At 39.5% G+C, this 23174-nt stretch overlaps 1 long non-coding RNA gene across 1 annotated transcript in view; it reads left to right on the top strand.

The window, feature by feature from the left end:
- LOC139710025 (uncharacterized) overlaps window positions 1–22858 on the top strand; it is an 83092-nt gene extending 60234 nt beyond the window's left edge. Inside the window, exon 3 of the long non-coding RNA XR_011709426.1 lies at window positions 22710–22858. This is a non-coding gene — a long non-coding RNA (uncharacterized lncRNA). The remainder of the gene's footprint in view (window positions 1–22709) is intronic.
- Window positions 22859–23174: the final 316 nt, after the last annotated feature.

Below are 23174 nucleotides of genomic sequence, written 5' to 3'. Positions count from 1 at the left end.
CTTTCTCCTCTTCCGCCTCTTCTTCTTCGTCCTCTTTCTCCTCCTCCTTCTCCCCGTGGTCCCCTTCCTCCTCCCCCTCCTCTTTTTTCTTCTCGTCGTCCTCCTCCTCATCCTCCGGATGTTGGAGGGACTTGACAGCTCGCGCCCAATGTTACCACGAGAGATGGAAAGCGGGGACTAGACATCTCTGCGGATGTTACACGAGACGATATCAAACCCGATTACCTCCGGTGAATCGCCGCAATCGGTTAGGAAATCGATTACCGTTTGTCGGAAAGTCAGACTATCTGAGACCATGGCGTATATAGGACTAGAAATACCCTCTGGTCCGCTGTTGTCCTATTGTATGGAAGTCTAACAAAAGCAATTCTCTTAGCAGGGGATCATATTCCAACCTCCCACTTGTCATCATTCTGAAGAACGATGAAAAGTTGAACAAACTCCCCGATGACGACAGACAAATCCGCCTTTCACCCTAGACTTCCGCCCTACCAGCTTCAGCGACTTAAAATACGTGCGGCGACATCGCCGGGGAAAAAAAAAAAACCCAGAAGGCCCATGCATCGGCCTTCCAGAACACGACTCGAAATGTTTTCCGTCGCGATTTGAGTTGTATACTGTTGTTTAATTTCAATAATTCATTTTCCACAGGTTAGGTTGAATATGGGAGATCAACATTACTATAATTTTATAGATATCAAGCTGTCAAACAATCAGTGAGCACATTACAACAATGCACGGTAGAAGCGTTTGTGAAAAAGGTTTAGTCGAGCAGTGCGCTGCATATAGGACAAAGTTAAGTGTGGTATTGGAAAGTCCTGTTAGTTGCATTGTTGAACGATGGTTTGATTTTTTTTTTTATTTGTTTATAATTTCAAGTGTTCGTGAAGATATCGTGACTGCCTCTTTTTGCGTTCTTCCATTCATATTATACTTCGTGTTTGATCTAGCAGACATAGCGCCGTTTTTCTTTTTTCCTTTTTTTTCTCCCCCTTGCCCTTGCTCTCTGTCTTCATGGACAAAAAACGACATTATACTGGGTTACCTAAATTCCCCTCAGGTGCCGAAGTGCGTTTCTGCCGAAAGATAGGGTGTTGGGTGATAAAAATCCCCTTCTGTCCTTTATAGGATAAGAATCAAAATGCAGTAGAATGACATTTCGTGAATATCATAGTGGATGATTAACGTAAAAATAAAACCTGAGATGAATGAAACAAACAGTGTTCATAATTTGAAGAGTTTCTTTGCAAAAACCGATAAGTCCATTTTTGAAGATTTGGAAGTACGGTTTCTGTCATAAAGTACAAAATAATACCTTTTAAATGATATCTTGGTCACTACATATAAAGGCACATTTTTGAAGTTATGGTCAAAAGAAGGACAACTTTTCTTATTATTCTCTTTATTTTTCTTGACCTTTAATCGCAAATATCTCCGTTTGGCAAATATGGACTTATCGTTTTTTACAAACAAATTCTTAATTTATACCGTTTACTGTTTTGGCCAGTTTAGAAGAGAGCAATGGCAGCTGTGAAGTACAGTTTAACTTGTCATTCAAATTCTTATGCCGCATTCATCCAATGATACATCTATTTGATTCGTATGCAATGCTTTCATTCAACCCGGAATATTAAACGGTTTAAAGTGTACCCAGGTGACAGTGAAAGCACTTCAGTGTATATCGACAGAATCTCCGGAGAGCGCTTAGCTGTACAAAACTCTTTTATAATATTGTACTTTCGAAATGACTTTGTAGTGCATGATAATACCGAAAATCACGAAATTACCATGCACACGAGATTGTCTACGTGCGACCAGGGAGGTGACCTTCCTGGTGCGGCGAAATGCCTTTTTAATAATCACTCTATTGTCACAACCGCGCATGCGATGTTACGAGTGGTTCCTTGTATAGCGGTATGTTTGTTTGTCTTTGTTCATTCACAATCCTAGGGATGAAAAACGCATATTGGCTGCGATTCTTCATCCATATTCTACTCATTCAACCAGACTGTCGTCAGCAGTCGCGTGGCGACCATTCAACCTCGTGCTGAAATTATGTCAGCGGCGCCGCTTTGGTGATTTATGATGCTCAGCACAGAATTGGCTCGTACATGCCAGTGCACTGAAAGACGATCCCGACAAACTTCATCTTCATCATCATCGTCTGTACAGACGTCGGTGACTATGCGAGAGCATCCGCCACTTGCAGTACCGTCACACACTTTACAGACGTGTAATCGTGTAATATTCGGCCGCGGTCCAGATACATAATTAGTGTTGCTGGAGACATTGTTTCTGAATAGCGCCCTCACTCGGACGGCGGATAAACACTTCTCTAGATTTGCAGGCCTCGTACTACGTACAACATCATAGAATGTTATAAACGTCAAGGGGAAGAGAAGCTCATGCAGTAACATGCTAAAAAGGTGAACGAGCTTGGGTGTGAATCTCTGAGCCCAGTGGGTGCGGAACTCGGATGCAGCAGCATCCCGTGTTTGCTCAGCGGCAGATGACCAAATACCCGTCCTTACGGGTAACCAGGATCTTCACAATATCTTCTTCTTTAGTACCTATACAATTCAAGTACATTAACCAGCTGCCGAGATAACTGCTGTGCAACTGCGACTGTGCACCCATGGAAGAGTGCTTAACCTTCGTGGTGCTTCCACATTTTTTTCTCCTGCTCTATTGATGTCTTTAAATTTCATGTAACGAAACCTTTCGTCGTCTGTAACTTCGTCCCTAATGCTTTTTAGCCTCTTTAGGACTGTGGCGTGCACCAGAAGCAAATTCATGTCAAATAATACCAACAGACACTAATGCGAATGTGGCACAATTTTAATACAGATATCGGCAGCTACGAACATTTTTCTTTTCTCGTGTTTTTGTTTTAAACGTTATATTCATCACTGGAGACTGAGAAAAAATAATATCAAAGGGGAATTAAAATCCTCAGTGTTTTCTTTCTCTTTTCCCCCCGCGCAGCAAGGGATGAAATATGACCCAAATGTATTCTTACGACGTTATCTTAATCACTTCGTGCAATGTCGAATTTTATGCTACCGGCGATTCGCGTGTAAAAGGCCCTTTTCTCTGGTCGTCTGCCAACACGAGTAGAAATTATAAGCAAAATGATAAAACGCTACCCCCGCTAAATAGACACAATTTCAAGGGACGTTATGTGGTCATCTACCACACTTCTGATCATTTCCTTTCTCTACTTCACGGCCCGTTTTTTGGAGCATTTTCTATAAGCCTTCGTATTTCCCTCAGGAAATCAGGCTGATTAGACTTGTGCATTACTACTGCTGTTACTTCCTCCATTATTTTCCTCCTTATATCGATATATATCGTCACGTTGTTGCAAAGCAAAATTTAATAGCATCAGTGGCGATTTAGGGACAGCAGCAGAAATTGTACCCTACTGGGCTTAGCTGCGAGACTCCTGAGTGGAATTTGAAGCGATGAATGTGATACAATTTCCCCTTCTAAATCCCTTATTCTTAACAATAAACATCACGCTAGATGATGGTGTTTTTTTGAATGTGCTTAATATGATTACTGCACTGGCACAAAAACAAAATCCGAAACACATATGAACATATTGTTATACGTGACAAACATGCCACGTAGACTCTAGATATCTGTATACAGAGCAACATCAAAATTGGGCGTGACGACGAGACTTAATCAGCATTGTTGATAGTGCAACGTAATTAGCGTCAACAACCTCACAATAGGTCAGTCACATGCCAGTGAATATAGATGAACGAAATTTGGCAAAGGGGGATTTGGGGCTCTCATGAATCTTGGGAAATGATGCTCACATGAATCTTGTGAAATGATGCTCACATGAATCTTGGGAAATGGTGGACTGCACATTATGTAGGGAAAGTGTAATAAAGTTTACATCTGACATTTTGACGTAATGATATTTCGATGTTGTCGACCATGCACGACATGTTCATGCAAGCACATGGTAATTCATATCGGCCCTATAGGTCTCAATTATTGTAACAACCAAGAATGTCTGTGGTACTGCAGCTTTTTCAAGTTTCTCAAAGTTCTCCAAAGTTTATTGGGCCACTGCACTCCTATCAACCTAACTTTGAAGGGGAAAAAAATACTGAGGCGCTAAAGCGTATTTACGTGAAAGCGTCAAAAGTCGTACTCCCTGCGTTTAGCATGTTTAGTTCGCCGAGTTGTGTGGCGCGTCACTTCACCGCCCCGACAGCTCGCTCTCAACGCGCTCGTATTTTCCAGCTATAGCGCTGTTCCGGTAATTGGACCATGAACCACTCACGGATCTCAAGAGCTCGCTTTGGTGACGAGTTTGAGCGGAACGACCATCATATGACGCTCTCTCCCTCCAGCCCCCCTTTCTCTTTAAAAAGAAGAAGAAGAAGATAAAATGTAAAGGAAACGAAATATGAAAAAAAAAATGATAACGGGAAACTGCGAGATAAGGATGACATTTTAAGGAAGAGGAAAAGCCTCCGAGATCTGACACTTTCGGTACGCGGAATGTTCGTCTCGAAGCTGTGAAAGGTTAGTTTAATCACTAGAGAGTTTGTGCACTTTTTTCACATCTCCGCGGCCTGCCCCCCCCCCCCCCTCTCTAACTCTTGCTCTCTTTCTTTCCTCGTTCTCTCTTGCTATCCTTTAGAAAAAGATGCTATTTCCACAAAATATGAGATAGGACTTTACCAGTAAAGAAAAAAAAAAGGTGATACTGAGTTTGTTTTTAATGTACCATACCTTCCCGTCGGGACAAAAAAAAAACACTCCAACCCCGATACCTATTTTAGGCGGGAATTTATAACCCCGTCACCACTTGCGTTTCAAGGTAGAAACCCTAATATTGTGTGGAGCGGGGAATTAGCAAGCGGGCAGGTACACACGGGATATAATTATTTTCCTATGGAGTCCCATTTCTCACCTCCGCCGGCAACGTGTATTGTCAACAATTGTGCCGACGAGACGAGCAAACGTGAAGGGAAGTAGATATTGTTGCTGCTGTTGTTGTTCGCCTAAAAGTTTCGACATGCATTATCCTGCTCATCGCACTTATCATTTCGGTATAGTTCATCTATCATGGCAACACGTATGGGACGAACACACTGACAAACAGAAAGAAACATAACACATAAAGCGCTCACCTGTGTTGAACACAACGCCTCGAAGCTTTGAATTCTGTCTGAACTATCATTGCTAAGCAACGGAAGCCCCCCCCCCCCCTCTCTTTTTTTTGGGGGGGGGGGGGGATAGCGTTATGATAATATGGTTTATTCTATTTTAGTATTGTATGATTTCGATGAAAGCGAACAAAAAGTTTGGAATGGTTTCTACTCTCAGAGTTTCCCCTTCTTTTCCTCCGCATTAGTATAATCATCATTTCACAGCACATCTTTCGAGGCTGGGGACCCATACTAGCGGCGGATATCCTTAACACACAATTACTGCCCTTTTCACGGGGTTAGTGACGTTCATGAATCGATTAGGTATTATTATTGTACTGCACTTTTTATATGTCTTATACCCATCACATTTGATTATCATTATTATCATCATAATTTGCGCACTAAGTGCATTACATCTCCCTTTACCCCCAGCCTCTGTAGGCCTAGATAATTTTGCTCACTCTTAACAAATGACAAAGCAAACGTTCGATAGGGTCACCATTTTGCCATCGTTTAGCCTTACTTGCTACTGAATCGTTCAATACAGCGGGATTGGTTGTCATCGCAATAATGCGCCGATATTTTTTCATGAAGTATCCCGGATGTACTCAGATGATAGATATCGCTGGTTTACAATGTAAGCCAATCCAGGGGATTCGTTCCTGCCATTAGTGATGAAACGCTACACGGTGCTCCCTATTTATATAGATGCCCTGCGTCAGAGATCAGCTTATCTAAACTTGCTTATATTCGAAAACTTGAAATCATTTCCACTCCCGCGATAAGTGCGTAGGAGTTGGGGTCAATGATCGGGGTCTGCGTGTGGTTTTGCTGGTAAAAACAACAACAACAACCGCAGCAGCAACAACAACAATATAACAATCACGCCAACCACAATTTTAGCACACTGGAAAAAGACCCGTGACAAAAGCACTCATGCACTCGCGCCCACATAATTATACACACGCACACACACACAAACATGTGTTTACGTTTACCGTTTGCCACGAGCTCTCCCTTCTTTGTATACAGTAGGACCTCTCTTATCCGGCCACGTCGGGATCGGCGTGCCTCCGATGGCTACATAACCGAGGTCCTACTGTACACTTTTTAAATGTCCAAGCCTTCAGCATGAAGGAGATACGATAGTTTACTAGTGTTGTACCACATTGATTATTTCCCTATGACTGTCTTAAGCAGAGTTTACTGACATATCTTCACGTTTCGTTGAAGAATATAGTCTGCGGGAGCAAACGTTCCTTTTCTTTTCGTGTGTATTTCGTCACATTACCCTTTCATTCGGCTTTTCTATATTTGCCTCCTTGCGAATCGGACATTAAAGGACAAGTTCACCTTCATAAACATAAGGATTGAGAAAATGGAACAATATTAGTAGAACACATCAGTGAAAGTTTGAGGAAAATTGGACAATTGATGCAGAAGTTATGAATTTTTTAAATTTTTGTGTTGGAACCGCTGGATGAGGAGACTACTACAGCTTGTGAGTCATATGCGTACAACAGTATAAGGAAAATGTAAAAGAAAATTCAACATATTTTCACTTTTTTCGCATAATAAAAGAGCACTTGACTTGCCTCTTTCTAAAGGCAGGGGGAATAATATTACACATAACATTTGTCGGTAGCGAGTCAGGGGAATGTGTACTTTTTTCAAAAGATGGAATTTTGTGAAATTCTCTTTATATTTTCCTTATATTGTTGTACGCATGTGACATCTAAGCTATTCATACACTGCAGTAGTCTTCTCATCCAGCGGGTACTGCACAAAAACTTCAAAAATTCATAACTTTTGAACGGATTGTCTGATTTTCCTCAAACTTTCAATGATGTGTTCTACTAATATTGCTACATTCTCTCAATCCTTATGTTTATGAAGGTGAACTTGTCCTTTAATATTCAAAATCATCTGCAAGATGCAACCCTGAAAAAGCACTGGCTGCTTTGGAGATTGAGTTTGTGCATATTAATATCATATCGTTCGCATTCACTCAAAGCATTATGCTGCAGTTTTTTTTTCAGTTTTCGCAAAATTGCTAAGATATAAGACATGAGACATATTACTTTGTTTATTTTTCAGAGTTGGAATGAGGTAGGGGCGATGGATGGGAAGATCTCTGACCAATGTACCGCCTGTAATTGACATGGAGCAACTCGCGGTAGCTCCATGCGCTGAATCACGTCTTGGACGTATCGATGCCCCGTCCCTCATAATTAAAACCACTTTGGCGAACTCGCGTGCCTAGTTCAACCCCCATTTCGGTCAATCAAGGCCTTAACTGGATGTTAAATTGGGCAAACGACCTCGGGTCCCTGTTTGATGAACCATTACCTCGTTGAAGACATTACAGTATATCCCCCTCCCCCCACCCTCCACTCCCCCGTTTACCTCCCCTCCCCTATAACCTTTGCCGTACAAACCTGTCCAACGCTGGGATCCCGGAGTTGCTTTAAAGGACAAGTCGACCTTTTAATAGATTATGATTGTGGATTGAGTGAATGCAGCAATATTTGTAGAACACATCGTGATAGTTTGAGGAAAATCGGACAATACGTTCAAATGTTGTGGATTTTTGAGGTTTCTGCGCAGCCACTCCTGGATTAGAAGACTACCTAAGCTTGTGATGCCACATGTGTAGAACGATATAAAGAATATAAAGAAAATTTAACATTTTCACTTTTCTTGCATGATAAAAGAATACTTGACTTGCCTCTGTCAGAAGGCAGGGGGAATAATATTACCATTATTTACCATTTGCAGATGAAACAAAAACCCAGCCTTAGTGCTTCAAAATCGTTCTAAAATGTGAGTTATCCTAGGTATAGAAACGACCAATGTAAAAATTTGAAGGAGTATAATCAATGTTAAGTATTGTTAAATGTACAAAATGTGAACAATGGTTATCATAAGAATGTGTCTCTAACCGTCTGCAGTAACGGTTTAGTGAGCAAAATAGCGATATTTCCTCACATTTTAGCCTTTATTGCGAAATTTTTACATAGTAGGATGTTTTGGGATACAACTGACCTACACATCCTATGCATCAAATGTGATGTCATGAAATTTTTTGAAATCACTGCTCCCATCAGTGGTAAACTGTACCTTTAAAGGGAAGGTAAACCCAAAGAGCAATGTGGATTGAGTGAAAGTAGCAACGTTAGTAGAACACATCAGTGAAAGTTTGAGGAAAATCAGACAATCGATGCAAAAGTTATGAATTTTTTAAAGTTTTTGGTGTTGGAACCGCTGGATAAGGAGACTACTAGAGGTTATGACGTATGAGTGGACAACAATACAAGGAAAATATAAAGGAAATTCAAGAAAAAAAAACAACATTTTTTTTTCTAGCATTATGAGAGAGCTCTCGATGAACCGCTTTCAGAAAGCAGGGGGAATAATTGTTTCCCTTAACATGATTATGTCAGTATCAAGTTGATGGAATTTGTAATTTTCATTTTAAGAAATGAAGTTTTGTGGAATTTTCTTTATATTTTCTTTATATTGTTGTCCTCTCATACGTCATAACCTCGAGTAGTCTCCTCATCCAGCGGTTCAATCACCAAAACTTTAAACATTCATAACTTTTGCATGGATTGTCCGATTTTCTTCGAATTTTCACAGATGTGTTTTACTAATGTTGCTGCTTTTACTTAATCCACATTGCTCTTTGGGTTTGACTTCCCTTTAGAGGTAAACGGTTTATACTAAGTAATGCCTTTAAGGAGGGAAAACCACAGCTGCCTTACAGAAGTTGAATCCGAGAGAAAAATCGAGATTTTGGTTATGGACTGTCATGCATGAGTGCACCTTGTTGCCTCTCTTTGGTATAGAACAGAAAAGAAGGAAGGGAAAAAAAAAGAAGGAAGGAAAAAGGAAGGAAGGACTGGAGGATTGGGTGGGGCAGTTATCGACAACCGCAAGATGCATAAATGCATCGCATCGATTACGTGTTGATGTACCTGTGCAATTTGTGTAATGGATCCCTGTAGTATAGTGCTCACCTTTTCTGGCTAATTAACTGAAAGGGACAGTGCTGTAATATCAACAGGAAATTAACCCTGACGAGCGCTGATGGTGTTGCATACAATCACAAGATCATGTGCCTCGACTTTCATACCGAGGGCGTGCTCGGCCGTCTGTCTGCAGACAATGCTGGCGCGGTGTTCCCGCCGATACGAAGTGCAATAGACGACTAAGGAAATCTACACTATATTATTTCCTGGAAGAGGAAAGGGAAGCGTTGGAAAAGAAGAAAAAAAATCTTTTGTTGATCTGCACAAAATTCGTAGCCCTGAACCATTCCAAAGCGCCCCACTCCTGTATACAATCAACTCAACCGCCACACAATCTAGCTGCTACCGTTTTAGCGCCATTATTATTTGTGCGATCATGAAGCCAATCCGGCATTACTATAATAATAATTATAACTGTCAGTTTATCTTTTTTTTTCTTTTTCTTTGCGTGACCTCTTTCTCTGAAGTTCAGCTCTTTTCACATAATTCGGACCGTTTACCCCATTGCATCATGAAGGTCGCAGAGAATTTGCTCCTGATGAAATCAATCACTCCATTATTCCTCCTCCTTTTTATTATTGTTATTTTTTAATTCTGGTGATTACTATCCTTTCAACCCTGTACAGGGTTAACGGCGAATTATCTCTCTAAGCCAGCATCAATTTCAATATGTGGGGATGAGGAGCCCACCGCCGGGGTTGCATTCCACACACAGTGATATGGACACAGATCAGCTTGATTCGTCATTTGTGCTTGTCGTAACTGCTGCCTTACTGCTATTACCATCGCATAAACAAGAAACAAAACAATCATTTATTATGATAATAATGATCTCACATGTTTCTGAAATTACTTCGATTAGACTGGCTATCTGCAAGGGCAAACAAAAACGAATAGATACCAGTTGTAGGTTACTGGAAAGATTATGTTTATTCATCGAACTATCTGTGTGAAAGTGATTACGCATCATAGTGCTTTTGTATAAAATTAATTATTTTTGTAGCTAAGGTCCATGTTGCCTGTTTCCGAATACAAACCAGAGATGTTTGCTCCAAAATGATTACACGATTCCAATAAAGTTTTTTTCGAGTTTCAATCTCAATAGCGTTATAGGGTAAGGTTTAGCCCAAATTGCGAAAATGAGCATGGTCGTCAAAATAATAATAAGAAGACCCAACAACAACAGCAAATACAAGAAGAAGAAGAAGAAGAAGAAGAAAAAGAAGAAGAAGAAGAAGAAGAAGAAGAAGAACAACAACAACAACACCAAATAATAATGATAATAATGATAGTCACGTTATTCGAATCCAAGCCATGGCATGCCCTACGTTATCTTTGTAGATGTCCGCATCACATCACGTATAATATAGTTTCGTTCTCCAGTGTACAAGAATTGCCTGGTGTTTATCGTACGATGTGGTCTAATAATGCAAGAGCAGTCCCTTCGGGGTGAACGTTATCTTCCAAAGAGTCGTGTTTTTATCATTATCTCAGGACTGTAACGTATACCTACTTAATTTAATACTCACCCGATTGAACTTGGGACATGGTGGGTTTAAACGTTCTGTCCAGGGTTGTAAGCACCGGGCGGGCGAGACTCGAACCCATTTCCCCATTCCTTATATGCACAGCTCAGTAGACTATACATTACAGTGTCACGCCCCCCCCCCCCCTTCCTATTTGCCAAGTTCAAAATGCATAATTGACAGTAACATTCGGGTAACCCATTTTGTGATATTCCTCTCGCGGTCTAACGCTCAATTTCTTGTGCTTTTCTTGACATTAAAGGTTCTCTACTTGACACCCTTAAAACGCGCCCTCTTCGCCCAATCGATGTGAACTTTGGGCATACTCTTAACCGATACTCTTCGCGGAGATTGGTTTCACCGAAAAAATCGATGCGTTCCAACCTGAGCCGATATTCTTACGATATATTCCAACCACGTGGGCGTGCCAACCGTTTTAGGAGAGTGGGGAGGGCCGCTGTCAAGGGGAGGAGAAGCTGAAGTAGCATGAGTGTATAAATATGATGAATGTCCTATGAAAAAAACAAATGAACAAACAGGCCCTACACGATGCCATATTCACCGCAATTGGTCCGGTATTGTTGATAATCGCTGCCTGCCCGAAGGTATGTTGAATGTGGCCATGATTCATTATCTCATCAACTGGTAATCATCGGTCTATGTATATATCCATCTATCCATCCATTCATTCATCTATCTATCTATCTATCTATCTATCTATCTAACTATCTATCTATAACTATCTATCTATATTGTTATGATTGTACAGACCCCCCCCCCCCAAAAAAAAAGGGGGGGGGGTGGATTTACTAGAAATCTACGAGCAGCTAAGAGCGGTGCAATGATTTACCATACATATCTATCTAGCTTGATGGTACTTTAAAAAAAAATATTAATCATTCTTTCGGTTTGGAGACCTATTGCGTTTTTGATTTCAGGAAGGATAAAACTATACAACAGCCGACCAAATTTGTTATGTATTTGTGTGGTTATCATGGTATTTTAATGTTAATGATAATAAGAATGATGTTAATAAACGATATCACCGTGATAATGTATGTTTTTATTATTACAAGACTAGTGTTAGGATTACTTTTTTCATGTATGTAATCTGTATCTTTTTCAATGATAGTCTTAGATTTAAGTAAATTTGTTGTGAATGTTATTCTTATCTTTTTTTTTCCTTAATGTTATGTCATTATTGATGTCGTTATCATTATTATCATTATTACTAATGCTACTGTAATTGTTATTTTTGTAATCATAATTATTACTATTATTACTATTATTACTATTAATATTAATTCTATCGTCGTCATCACCATCAGTATTGCTATCATTATTACCGGTATTACTCTCATCATAGAAAATATTATAATTGTTAATGTCCCCGGCCAAGCTGAACACATTAGGATCTTAATGATGTCCGTGATTATTATTTTGATATATTATGCCATATAGTACGGCCTATGTTGTTCCTATTTAGTCATCAGTAATACTTCATGATGTTGCATTTGGTTCGCGGATTCGTCAGCCGATCACGGAAGATCATGAAAAATTCATAATCCAAATGGGAGACGGAAACCATTATGACTTTGGCAGGCATTCGCCTCGTCTACTAGTATGTCCTGGCATTTCAAACTGATTTAGATGCGAGGGATTTGTTTTTTCTTCTCTATTTCTAATCTTGTCCGTATTGATCGGGCGGTGGTGATGATGATCCATTAGAATGGTTTGACTAGAAGGTAACAGTGCTATAGAGAGACCAGATAGATGTGAGGAGAGATAGATAGAATAAATGGAGGACAGAAAGAAAGGAGAGAGACGATATGTGATATGCCGATTGAAAGAGAGATAGACAGATAGATGAAAACAAATGAAAATTATGCAGATAGATAGGTGGATGATCGATAGATATATGAATATATACATATAGATAGACAAACGGTAGATGACGTTTAGGCTTGATGAAAGACGGATCGATATAATTATAATGGATGATGGAAAAGGCAGGGATATAGAGACAAACGAGTTGAAGGATGGTGAATTCCATTGATTTTTTTTTTTCTAACAGAGAGATAACTTGACATTGCTTGATGCGTCTGATGCCGGAAATGAAAATAGGCTATGGATAAAAGCGTCTATATTTATATATTTACTTATTTATTCATTCTATCTTTTTTTTTTCCAAAACAGGGTCGTCTTTTCAGAGCCCAAGGGCCTAAAAGTTCCCGTTAAAAAGCGATCATAACCAATCACATTGATTTATCCTCTGTAAAATCAATGTTTGCATTGACATAATAATCATCTCATATCGCTCTTGTATATTCTGTCGTTTTCAAATGTCATTCTATATTTTCAATTAGGTTCTCGATCGTCAATAGGCTTTGTCCTGTTCGTAAGAACTTTTTAATGTCTTTACCGTCGTGGTTGGCATCATACTCTGCGCCAAATTTAGAGTTATGCTTAGAAAATTACTTTTTGATTTGGTGTGCTACGAAGTCGATATATCTTGATGACTGCAGGAGGTGTCTTCACGCTATAACGTGACAACCGGTTTGTTCTGGTTACTTCGAAACTTCAGGCAGTGGCAAGAAAAATAACAACTAGGTTTTGATAAGCCATTAAAGAATTATTATTGAATGACGCAATTTCTCAACAAACATTCAGCTTCCGTGGCTCAGTATGGTTTATGCCAAATCCAGTCTTAAAATGCGTGGGCGACTATATAGCTAAACGGTCTTGCTGCAATACTGTAAACAAAAATGAAGAAGTGAAAAAATATGCCCTTTTTTCGACAGTGACTCACGCAGAAGGAACGCTTGAATAGTGACTTTTACAACTGGCTTCAAGTTCGTTGGAGTTCATTCATGCCACAACATGATTTGATTCCTGTTCCTTCAATCACCTCCCCCCCCCCCCCCCCCCCCGGAGAAAGGAGAGAAAGGGGGCAAAGGCAGACAGAGACACTGAGGGAGAGATATGGGGGGGGGGTGAGGGTAGAAAGAAACAGAGTTGGACGGAACCGCGTTCAGCAATGCAGTCATACTTTGAAAATAGTCCGTACCATGATAAATGATACATGTACGCAGTGTCGGTAGCACGCATTACCATGATTACATTGCGTTTTGCGCGGAGTTCCTAAGTAACTCGCTTCCATCACTACACCTGTTGGTCGGATCAGGGAGGTGAGTATTGTATATTACTACAGTTTGTAGTTCCTAGTCAACGTGATAACGCAAGAAACGGTAAAATTTATTTCCCCGTTTTGTGATCTCGTGCCGATTATGCCGTGACTCGATTCGATCATGTGTCATTTAAAGGTCAAGTTTACCATTGGGAGCAGTGATTTTAAAAATGTTTAAGATATTACTTTTGATGCATATGTGTAGATCAGTTGTATCACAAAACATCATACCATACAAAATGTTTACAGTAAAGCTTAGAATATAAGGAGATAATTGTATCATTATATTTCTCATTAAACCGTAAACTGTAGACGATTTAGTCTGGAAGCATTTTTATTGTAACTATTGTTCACATTTTGTATATGTTTAACACAACTGAACAACGATTATACTGGTTCAAATTTTTACATTGGTTGTTTCTATCCCTAACTGACATTTTGGAACTATTTTGAAGCAGTAATGCTTTGTTTTTGTTCCATCTGCAAATGGTAAATTATGCCTTTAATCATGTTGAGACGTCTGATAAAAGAACCATGACTTGCCCACCATTTGTCATCTCCTCATACTATTGCACTTATCTAGTGTGTGCATTGGTAATTCATATTTTTGTCTCTTATTTGCCCCTTTTGCAAATAATTCCTTTGATATGTATGTTTATTTGTTCGATTGTTTGTTTTAAGACATGTAGAGGTATTACAGATGATAACCGGGTGTTGCAAAAACATGACCCCATGCATGACCGCGTCGTGCTTTTGCACACCACCCCCCCCCCCCCCGTGTTTCTGGTATAACTATAAGAGTTCAATCGCAATATGCTTTTAAGCACTGAATGCGCGGTAATATCGAACAAAAGTACATTGTTTGTTGAAGACATAGGAGCGCAGTTACATTGTAACACTATTTTTATGCGTCACCACTTCGTGTATGCATTTCCATGAAAGAAATATTAATCGCATTGAGTCATTGCAGCACATGCGTGTGTTAATATGATCAGGGAGGTGGATATCTCGTGCCACCCCCTGGTATCATTGTTACTTGATGTGGTTTATTGTCACTTGGTTTAATACCAGATGGTCTACTTCTCACTTCATACACCACTAAACTCCGCTAAGCTCACTTGGTCTATACTCTCAATTTCGTGTAATGCCCGTTTGGTCTAATCGTCACTTGGTCTAATGCCCAGTTTTTTACCAATTATCGTTTCGTCTAATGACCAGATGGTCTAACTGTAATTTTTACCTCCTTGGATTTTTTTCTTCCCATTGTGCCGAATAAACTGTGGGTATACAGTTAGACGAAATGGGCGTGGTCCATCTCAGCCATCTGGAAGTAGACCAACTGATAATGAGGTTAAATGACAATAGGATGAAATGGTCATTAACTCTTTATGTGCCACGTTCGCACGTCCGACTCAGTCGACGGCGTGCCAACTTCGCATATTCTGCTCAATAAACAAAGCCGCCAAAACCGATCGATAAATCGCTAATCCCGCGGTACAATCAAAGCGTTTCTCGCGCTCTTGTTCCTCTCACATACGGCTTGCATTCTATGTGGTGATTGACTATCAAGCGCTGTTCCCAACTAGATTTGCATATACATTCTAAGTTTCTGTCATTTTTTAACTATCTTATGTGCAAAAGTCATGCCTTTACAGTAATGTATAGCAACTGGTAATTCAAACGAAAAATTGAAAATAAAATTGTTATGCATTGTATATGGAAGCAAAGTTTGGCATTCCTCTTTAACTTTCCTCATTATTATGTCCAGCTTAACAGAAATTTGTAGTAGTTATACAGATTGGAAAAACAGAATTTTTTCTCAAAGCATGACTACTTTCGTGTCTCAGAATAACGTAGCACACAGGGGGTTTCCACCATGGCACATAAAGAGTTAGACGAACTGGTTGTAGATGAAACGGGGTTAGACCTTTAAGGTTGAAACTAAAATGACTATTAGACGGAGTGGGAGTAGACCAAGTGATACATCTCACTTGATGGTTCATTAGACAAAGTACGGTCTGCAGGGAAGACTACTCATAATTTGGCTTACTGGGTAATTCACAGAACTCTACACACAGAGTGTACAGTGTAGAGTTCTGTGGGGTAATTCCGCCCACTTGGCACTAGAAAATTGAGACATACATGTGCCTGTTTTTTGTTTTTGTTTTTTAAGTTTGTTTGTTTTTTCTAAGTTCGTTTTTAGATAATAGTTCAGTTCTCAGTAGTAGTGTTCTGAATATAGCAACACCGATATGTGGGTGTATTTATCTCTTCACCCACCCCCTTTTTCATCTCTCTCTCTCTCTCTCTCTCTTTCATTTTCTTGAGTAAATTTCAGTGGCACGTGCCGTTTTTGAACTTTTCGAAATGTGGAATTCTCGTCAACACAAACGTCCGTGTGCCGACTGCCAACCAAGCGATAAATTAATATCTGGCTTTTGTGAGGTAGCACTAGGCATTGAAGTGGTCATATCATCTTGTGAATGAACATGTTGATTAAAATGAAACGCAGGTGCTTTTACAATCTAGAATACTGTAGTAAATAATTGTTACAATATTGCATGTGCCGTTGACCGCTCTGAAGTTTGAAATTCTCGTCAATACTAACCCCCTTGTGCCGCATACATTTGCAGTAGTGAATGTCACACACACGATAAATTATAAAGAGAAACAACACACACAAACCCAACCAATAGCGTTGTTGGGAAATTTGAAATGTCTTCAAAACTTGTAACGCATTGTTAGTTCCTCGTCAATACACGAAGGTCGATAAATCAAGCTGTACCTGTCAGGGCACTTATGAATGTCAAGTACACGAGGGCGTGCTGCGGAATATACATGTTTACATTGTATTCAGTAACAGTGAACCAGGGAGGCGGATCTACTTTCCAACTCCCCAGTCAGTGCCGGTTAAACGCTTCTGAAAATCCAGACCAGCAGTCGTTTTGCAATGATAAATCAATCATTTTTATGTTTTCAAGGAAAAGTTTTGAAACACTCCTCCCTCGACTCGGAATACGCGTTCTGCCAACGACCGATTAATCGACGTATGGTCTGGTTTCAGAACGTATACATAAAACGCTGCAACAGTGTTTTATTTGCTCGGTCATGTCAACTCAATCAATTCTCTCGATTCTGAATGCGTTTCGTGGCTACCGGGAAAATTTCACATCATCTTCCTTCTCATAGGTTGAAACTTCAAACGCGAATTTGTGTCGAAAATTTTGGGTACATTTATCAAAACCAGGTTAATTAAATAATCTCTTGAATTTTATACGTCATCCACGGAAAATTATTCCGTATACATCATTGGAAGACATGGACGAAAGCGCTAATACACTGTACCCGAATTGCGTGCCGAATCGTCCCGAAAGTGCCGTATGTACCTGCGGAATTTTCTTGTGATTCCGGAATAGACCATTTCTGTTGTATCTAGATTAATGAATGTTACTTTTCTACAGCCTAGTAATGATCAATTCCGTCTATTCCCTCCAATTAATTTTCTTAGACAGGAATTCACTCGGCATTCATCAGTTTTTGCTAGATAGGCCAAGCCTTTAGTTTGGCATTCTTTGTGTGCTGTTAAGGAAATGTTTGTTAGTAGAGCATGCGTAGAATTTGAATACAATACAGAAAATGTCTATTGTTCGAGTATCCTGCGTCAACCACAACCTGGGAGGGTGGTCCAATGCGCTGACTTGCGTCAGTTGCTTCTCGACACATTTTTCGCAGGAACAAATATTCCCCGAGTATGAATATTGTTTACGACTGTGATTGGCCTCAAGATGACAAACATACATTGGGAGACAACACTTAAGAATGCAAAGCACCTGGACATTCCAACGAGCGATGGGGGCCTTCTCGCATACTTACGTAGGCCTACATTCCCAGAACGATTTGTTCGCTTCGTAATGTTTGTCAAGTGCATGTAGAGCATGCCTAGAGGTCGCGTGCGGGCAGGGCCGCTGGGACAGCCTCATGAGCCATTCGATGAGTATGGTGATATTCACATTTGGTCAAGTTACCGTGACTTGACTCTGAAACAATACATTAGATGTATTCCCCTCGCGTTGTCACTCGTGAAAATCACTGCTACTGCCACTCTGAAATTCTCTATTCGTAATCCCCTCCATACCCCACCCCATCTCATGTCTTAGAAACTTCACACTTGAAAATTGAAACGTTGTGTGGGCGAGATGTCCGTTTCTGAAAGAAATATGGAAGCAAGCAAGTAAGCATGTAAACAAAAAAAAAAAAAAAAAAAAACAACGTCATACCGGTACATTTTATTCTGTATGGATCGCTTTGAGTGCAAGCAAGCGCTTGACAATTTGAGATATCCTGGTAATGTTTACGTAATTTCAAGTACGATTCACATCCTTGAAGAAGGGAGGAAACAGATTTCGTTTTCCGTTACAAATAGAACTTTGTAGTGGTTGAAATACGTCAGTTCAAACATCGTGAATGCAGATGAGCCTATTGAAAATCAATGCACATTTCTTCATTCTATATATGACGAAACGAGTCAGTATCACGTGACCCATGTCCCACCCTCGCCGCCGGTAGTCGGTCGCTCACCTTTGCTCGAGCGCATTTCTTCTCCCTGCATGCAAACACGCATACGGCAGTTACATTATTTGAGTGGATTTTTTTTTCTCTCCTTCCCCTTTTGGCATTTATTCCCATCTCTTGATTGGCCATGGTTTGAAGTATTTAGATTGAGTCGGGAATTTTTGGGACAGTCTCTCCATTTGATTTTAAAATGTTTAGAGGAAACCATTCCATCGTACTCAATTTATCGACATTTTAAAACATCTCGTTTGTTTGCTCTGGTATGTCTTTCGCATATTCGCATGTAATTAGCTAAAATTACGGGGAAAAAACAAACGAACGAGCAAGCGGCAGCAACCAAAAACGATAGCTAATTAAAGAACCTACGTGGATGTTTATCTGAATAGTGTTTGGATCTTGGATCTTGGATACAAACTGTAAGCGATACAATTCATTCGAGCGTCATATTTATTTTTTTTTTCAGGAGATATCATTTGTATGCTTCATCCGCGGCTGTTCGTCTGTCTGAATCTGTGACAATGTATTCACTGCATTTGCAGTTTCAATTCCTACGAGAGTCATAAAGAGGTGTGCACATTGTTTACAGTGACGTGCACAGGACGACATGTCTTTACCGACGTGTCTTGCATCGACATTCCAAGGACCGTCCATTTGATAAATTGCCTCTTCACATTGGCCGCAGTGATCAATGACCGACGGATGTATAGTTACCATGGGGCGGAAGATGATTTCTCAGTTCCATGCCTTCCATCTGTACCTGCAGTGGTGTACAACCCACGCACGATGTCTGGCCGTAGAAAGATCTCGTACGTCTCTGACCTGTGTTTTGAGGGGCGTCCCATCGTGATTTTCAGTGTGTAGAGTTCCACTGAATTCTCAAGTAGACTTTGGGGGAAAAAATAGAGTGAAGTGAAACAAATAGAATGGTTGGAGTAAGCCTATTATCAAATTCAAACCACAAACAGAAGCGAGAGAGTCACGGACTCGAACGTTTCACGCGTTCTTACGAAACAGTCATGTCGGTCGTCTAAAAAAACAAACATGCAGAGTTACGATGTGATGATGTCATTGCTCGAACTTTGTGTCCCATCGATCTTCAGTAGATTTGCACCAACCTCTTTATAGAGAGGTTGACAGTTGATGACGTCACCTCCACCTCTTCTGTAATCTGTAGTTGTGATCACTGTGTCACAAAAACGCCTGCAACTTGTTGAGTTCCAGTCCAAAGTTCGAACGTTCACACCAATTCTCAATCCTTAATGCCCAATTGAATCCTCTACCATTCTTTTCGGCTTATTTACTTTTAGTTTTTTTTTTTTTAAATCTCTAACGGTTAACAGAACATAATATAAGGTTGCATTTAACGTCATGTTGAAAGCAGAAACCTGATTTCGGCGGGGTTGGAAAAAAAACAACAACTTGATTTTGTGTCACATATTTGAAGGTTTCCTGATATGAAATAAGTGTATGTTGACCTCTAGTGATGTCTTTTAGTCTGTATACATAACCAAATTACTATAAATGCGTCATAAAATTGTGCTTTCTGTATTTGTAACATTTCCCTCTAACTTTTTTTTCCTGCACCCTGTCACAATCGTGCACTTACAACAGCGTCGCATGTTCTCTTCTTTGTCCAAATATTTTTTGGCAAAATTTTTCACGTAAGCAATGAATGGTAAGACATACCTGTGCCTATGTTCAGCTTACGTGTTGTGGATATCACGAGACTGATAACAGCTATAATGCTATGATTTCTATCAGTACGTATTGATGAAAACAGTGTAGGCCCTACATAATTATTATGTGTGTGTATATAAAATGTAACTATGAAGCGATGTACTGATTATTTCGTAAGCTTTTGGAATTTCTTGACTGTGCTGGAAGGGATATCCTTCTCATTGTCGTGCACCTGTGAAAGTAATATCCAAGTGTCATGGCAAAGTTTTTAGAAACGCCAATTCGGCCTAAAACATCCGCACGATGTATACATGTACTAGGAACACAGTGTTTGTTGTTCCTTGACATGATTGATATTTCTCCTTCAAGCATGTTTGATTTTATTTATTCATTTATTTATCTCAGCCGGAAGCATTGCATACACGAGGGGTATGAATTTTTCACCAGTGATAAAAATATCTTTGGCAACAGTAATATTGGACCCGCCGGCACAACCCTACCTATGTCTGCAAAGTACTATATACAGTATCTTGTTTCTCTCAAGCTTGCAAACTAATTATGAGGAAAAAAGACAGAAGATCGCGACAAGTCTGTAGCCTATACTTTCGAATGAATGTTTTATGAATAGTAAAGCGATTTCATTTTTGTTTGTTTTTTCTTTGACGTGGCATGAGCTTCATGACGAAATTATTTAGGATAACAATGTTTTATTTATTTGTTGATGTAAATTTAAATGTAAAATGTAAAATTTTTGGGTGTTTTTCTATTGATCCGCCTAACACTGCTAGACAGTATAGCGACTGTTTTCACACCATGATTGTGTTGCCTTCTAGTAGAACACAGTGGAACGTAGGTCTGTGTATGGCCATTGTAAGCTCAAACACACACACAAAATAAAAATATGTTGCACAAATCACAATTATAATGAAATTTTTCTTTTTCTGATATGTATTACAATTATAGTTCTATTTTTGTAAAAAACAAACAAACTCAAAGATATTGGCTAATTAATGAACTTCTAGGCAAGTCAGCTTGACAAGAAATTGGTAGCTTTGATTGATGAGCATGCATTCCGGTTTGCACCTGGGTGATAATAGGAGAACAAAAAAAACAACAACAACAACAACAACACAGAACAACGGCAAAGTAACAGATTCCCTTACAAATCTAAGTACTGATATGAAATTACGATACCAAGCTCCAAGGACGTATACCTCCTTGGTGAATATACCGAGCACGATCAATATTGGCCCTTTTTTCTTCTTTGTATATATATATATATATATATATATATATATATATATATATATATATATTGGGAGGGGGAGGCTTAGTTTTTACTTGACTAAGTGTTGGTTGTTATGCAAACACAAATCAGCAGAAATTGTCGTAGGTATGAGTGTAGTTATGAGTAACACATATTTTCATTTTATCATGATTAGGCGCCCTACTTTTCATGCACCGAGATAAACCGAAGGTTTTCGTCATAATGCTATCAGGTTATCTCTCGTTGTACAGTAAGCATTTCCTCGGAATCGAATAGCAATATGAATATTTGCCTGAAAGGAACCCTAGCGTTTCGTATTTTCATCTTTTCGTGACAGTTTGCATTGACAATACCCATTCTTTATGTGAGACATTGATACAACTAGCAAGCGGTATTGAACATGATACAGGCACAGTAACTCCTTGGCATTATCATAGAGCCACATATATGGTATTGATGAGGAAATCCACCCCAAAATATATGAACTCTAACAGAAAGAGAGAAAAATTCCTACAGAACGTTCAAAAAATGACAAAAATCGGAAAAAAAATAAGGAAGATATGACATTTTGAAATTTCACATTTTTTTTCTTCGGAATACATTCTTGACCAGTCCTCATGAACATGGTGAATATTTTAACGATCGAGTTGATGAAATGAAATGAATATGACATTGTGAGAGCATGACATCATCAACCTGATGATTTGAAAGTTCGTGATAACTGGTCAGGAAATGTTTTCCGAAAAAAAAAAAACATCTAAATTTCAACTTCCTTATCTCTTGTCCGGTTGATCATTTTTGCACTGTTCTGCAGGATTTTTTTTCTCATTCGTATGAAAATTGATAAAATTTTGGAGTGGATTTTCTTTAAGGATAGCTTCACTTTTAACGTTACTGCTGACACCGATCTGAACTTGAGGGGCTCATTTTTCGTTATGGGCCAAAGGTCAATGTTGCCACATTTTATGGATCTGGACCACAGTGTGCGTGCGTGTGTTCCCGTCTTACAGCTCCCGATGGGGTCACCCCGCACCCATGCCCACACCCCTCCCCCCTTCGTTTCAACGTTCTATCTTTATCACTATACCCGAAAGTCTGAGCGAACGCCGTTTCAAAGTTCATCACAAATATTCAGAAAAGCAGCCAAGATAATACATGTCTAGCAGTGGAATGACGCGGTAAAGGAACAAAGTTCAAGAAGTTCGTGGTTTGTGCTTGTTTCTGATGTACTAATCGGTTTCCTCTGTTTTCTCGATTTAATCTTCACAGGTCTACGACGCAGTCATCTGAGCTGCTCTGAATTTTCGGAAAATCTCTGTGCATGAGGTGAGTTTTACTTGAATTGTACTTAAAATTTGTTTTATGACAACACAAGATGGTACTTATAAAAGCCTGATTATGAAGAGGGAGGGACAGAGACAGACACACAGAAAATAATATAACGAAGAAAGAACTTACATTGTTATCAAGTAAACACCGTCCTCATTATAGACAACAAAAAGGAAGTGACCCAGGTCACAGAAGAAAATGTTCTACCGTTCTCCAGGAAAAACAAACAAACAAACAACCAAAAAACAAAACAAACAAACATTTTGCAACAAAAGAAAACAGCGCCCCCCCAAAAAAAAAACAACAACAACAACACACACCAACAACAGCAACATCACACACCAACAACAGCAACATCACAGACAAACACGAGATGTTCATTCTATCTCCCCCAGTGTTTTGTTT

Source organism: Diadema antillarum, unplaced genomic scaffold (assembly GCF_040938485.1).
Source record: "Diadema antillarum isolate AM-2024a unplaced genomic scaffold, OU_Dant_1.0 scf00000004, whole genome shotgun sequence".
In the NCBI taxonomy this organism is placed as follows: Eukaryota; Metazoa; Echinodermata; class Echinoidea; order Diadematoida; family Diadematidae; genus Diadema; species Diadema antillarum.
This window is presented reverse-complemented; position numbering and strand designations above follow the sequence as displayed.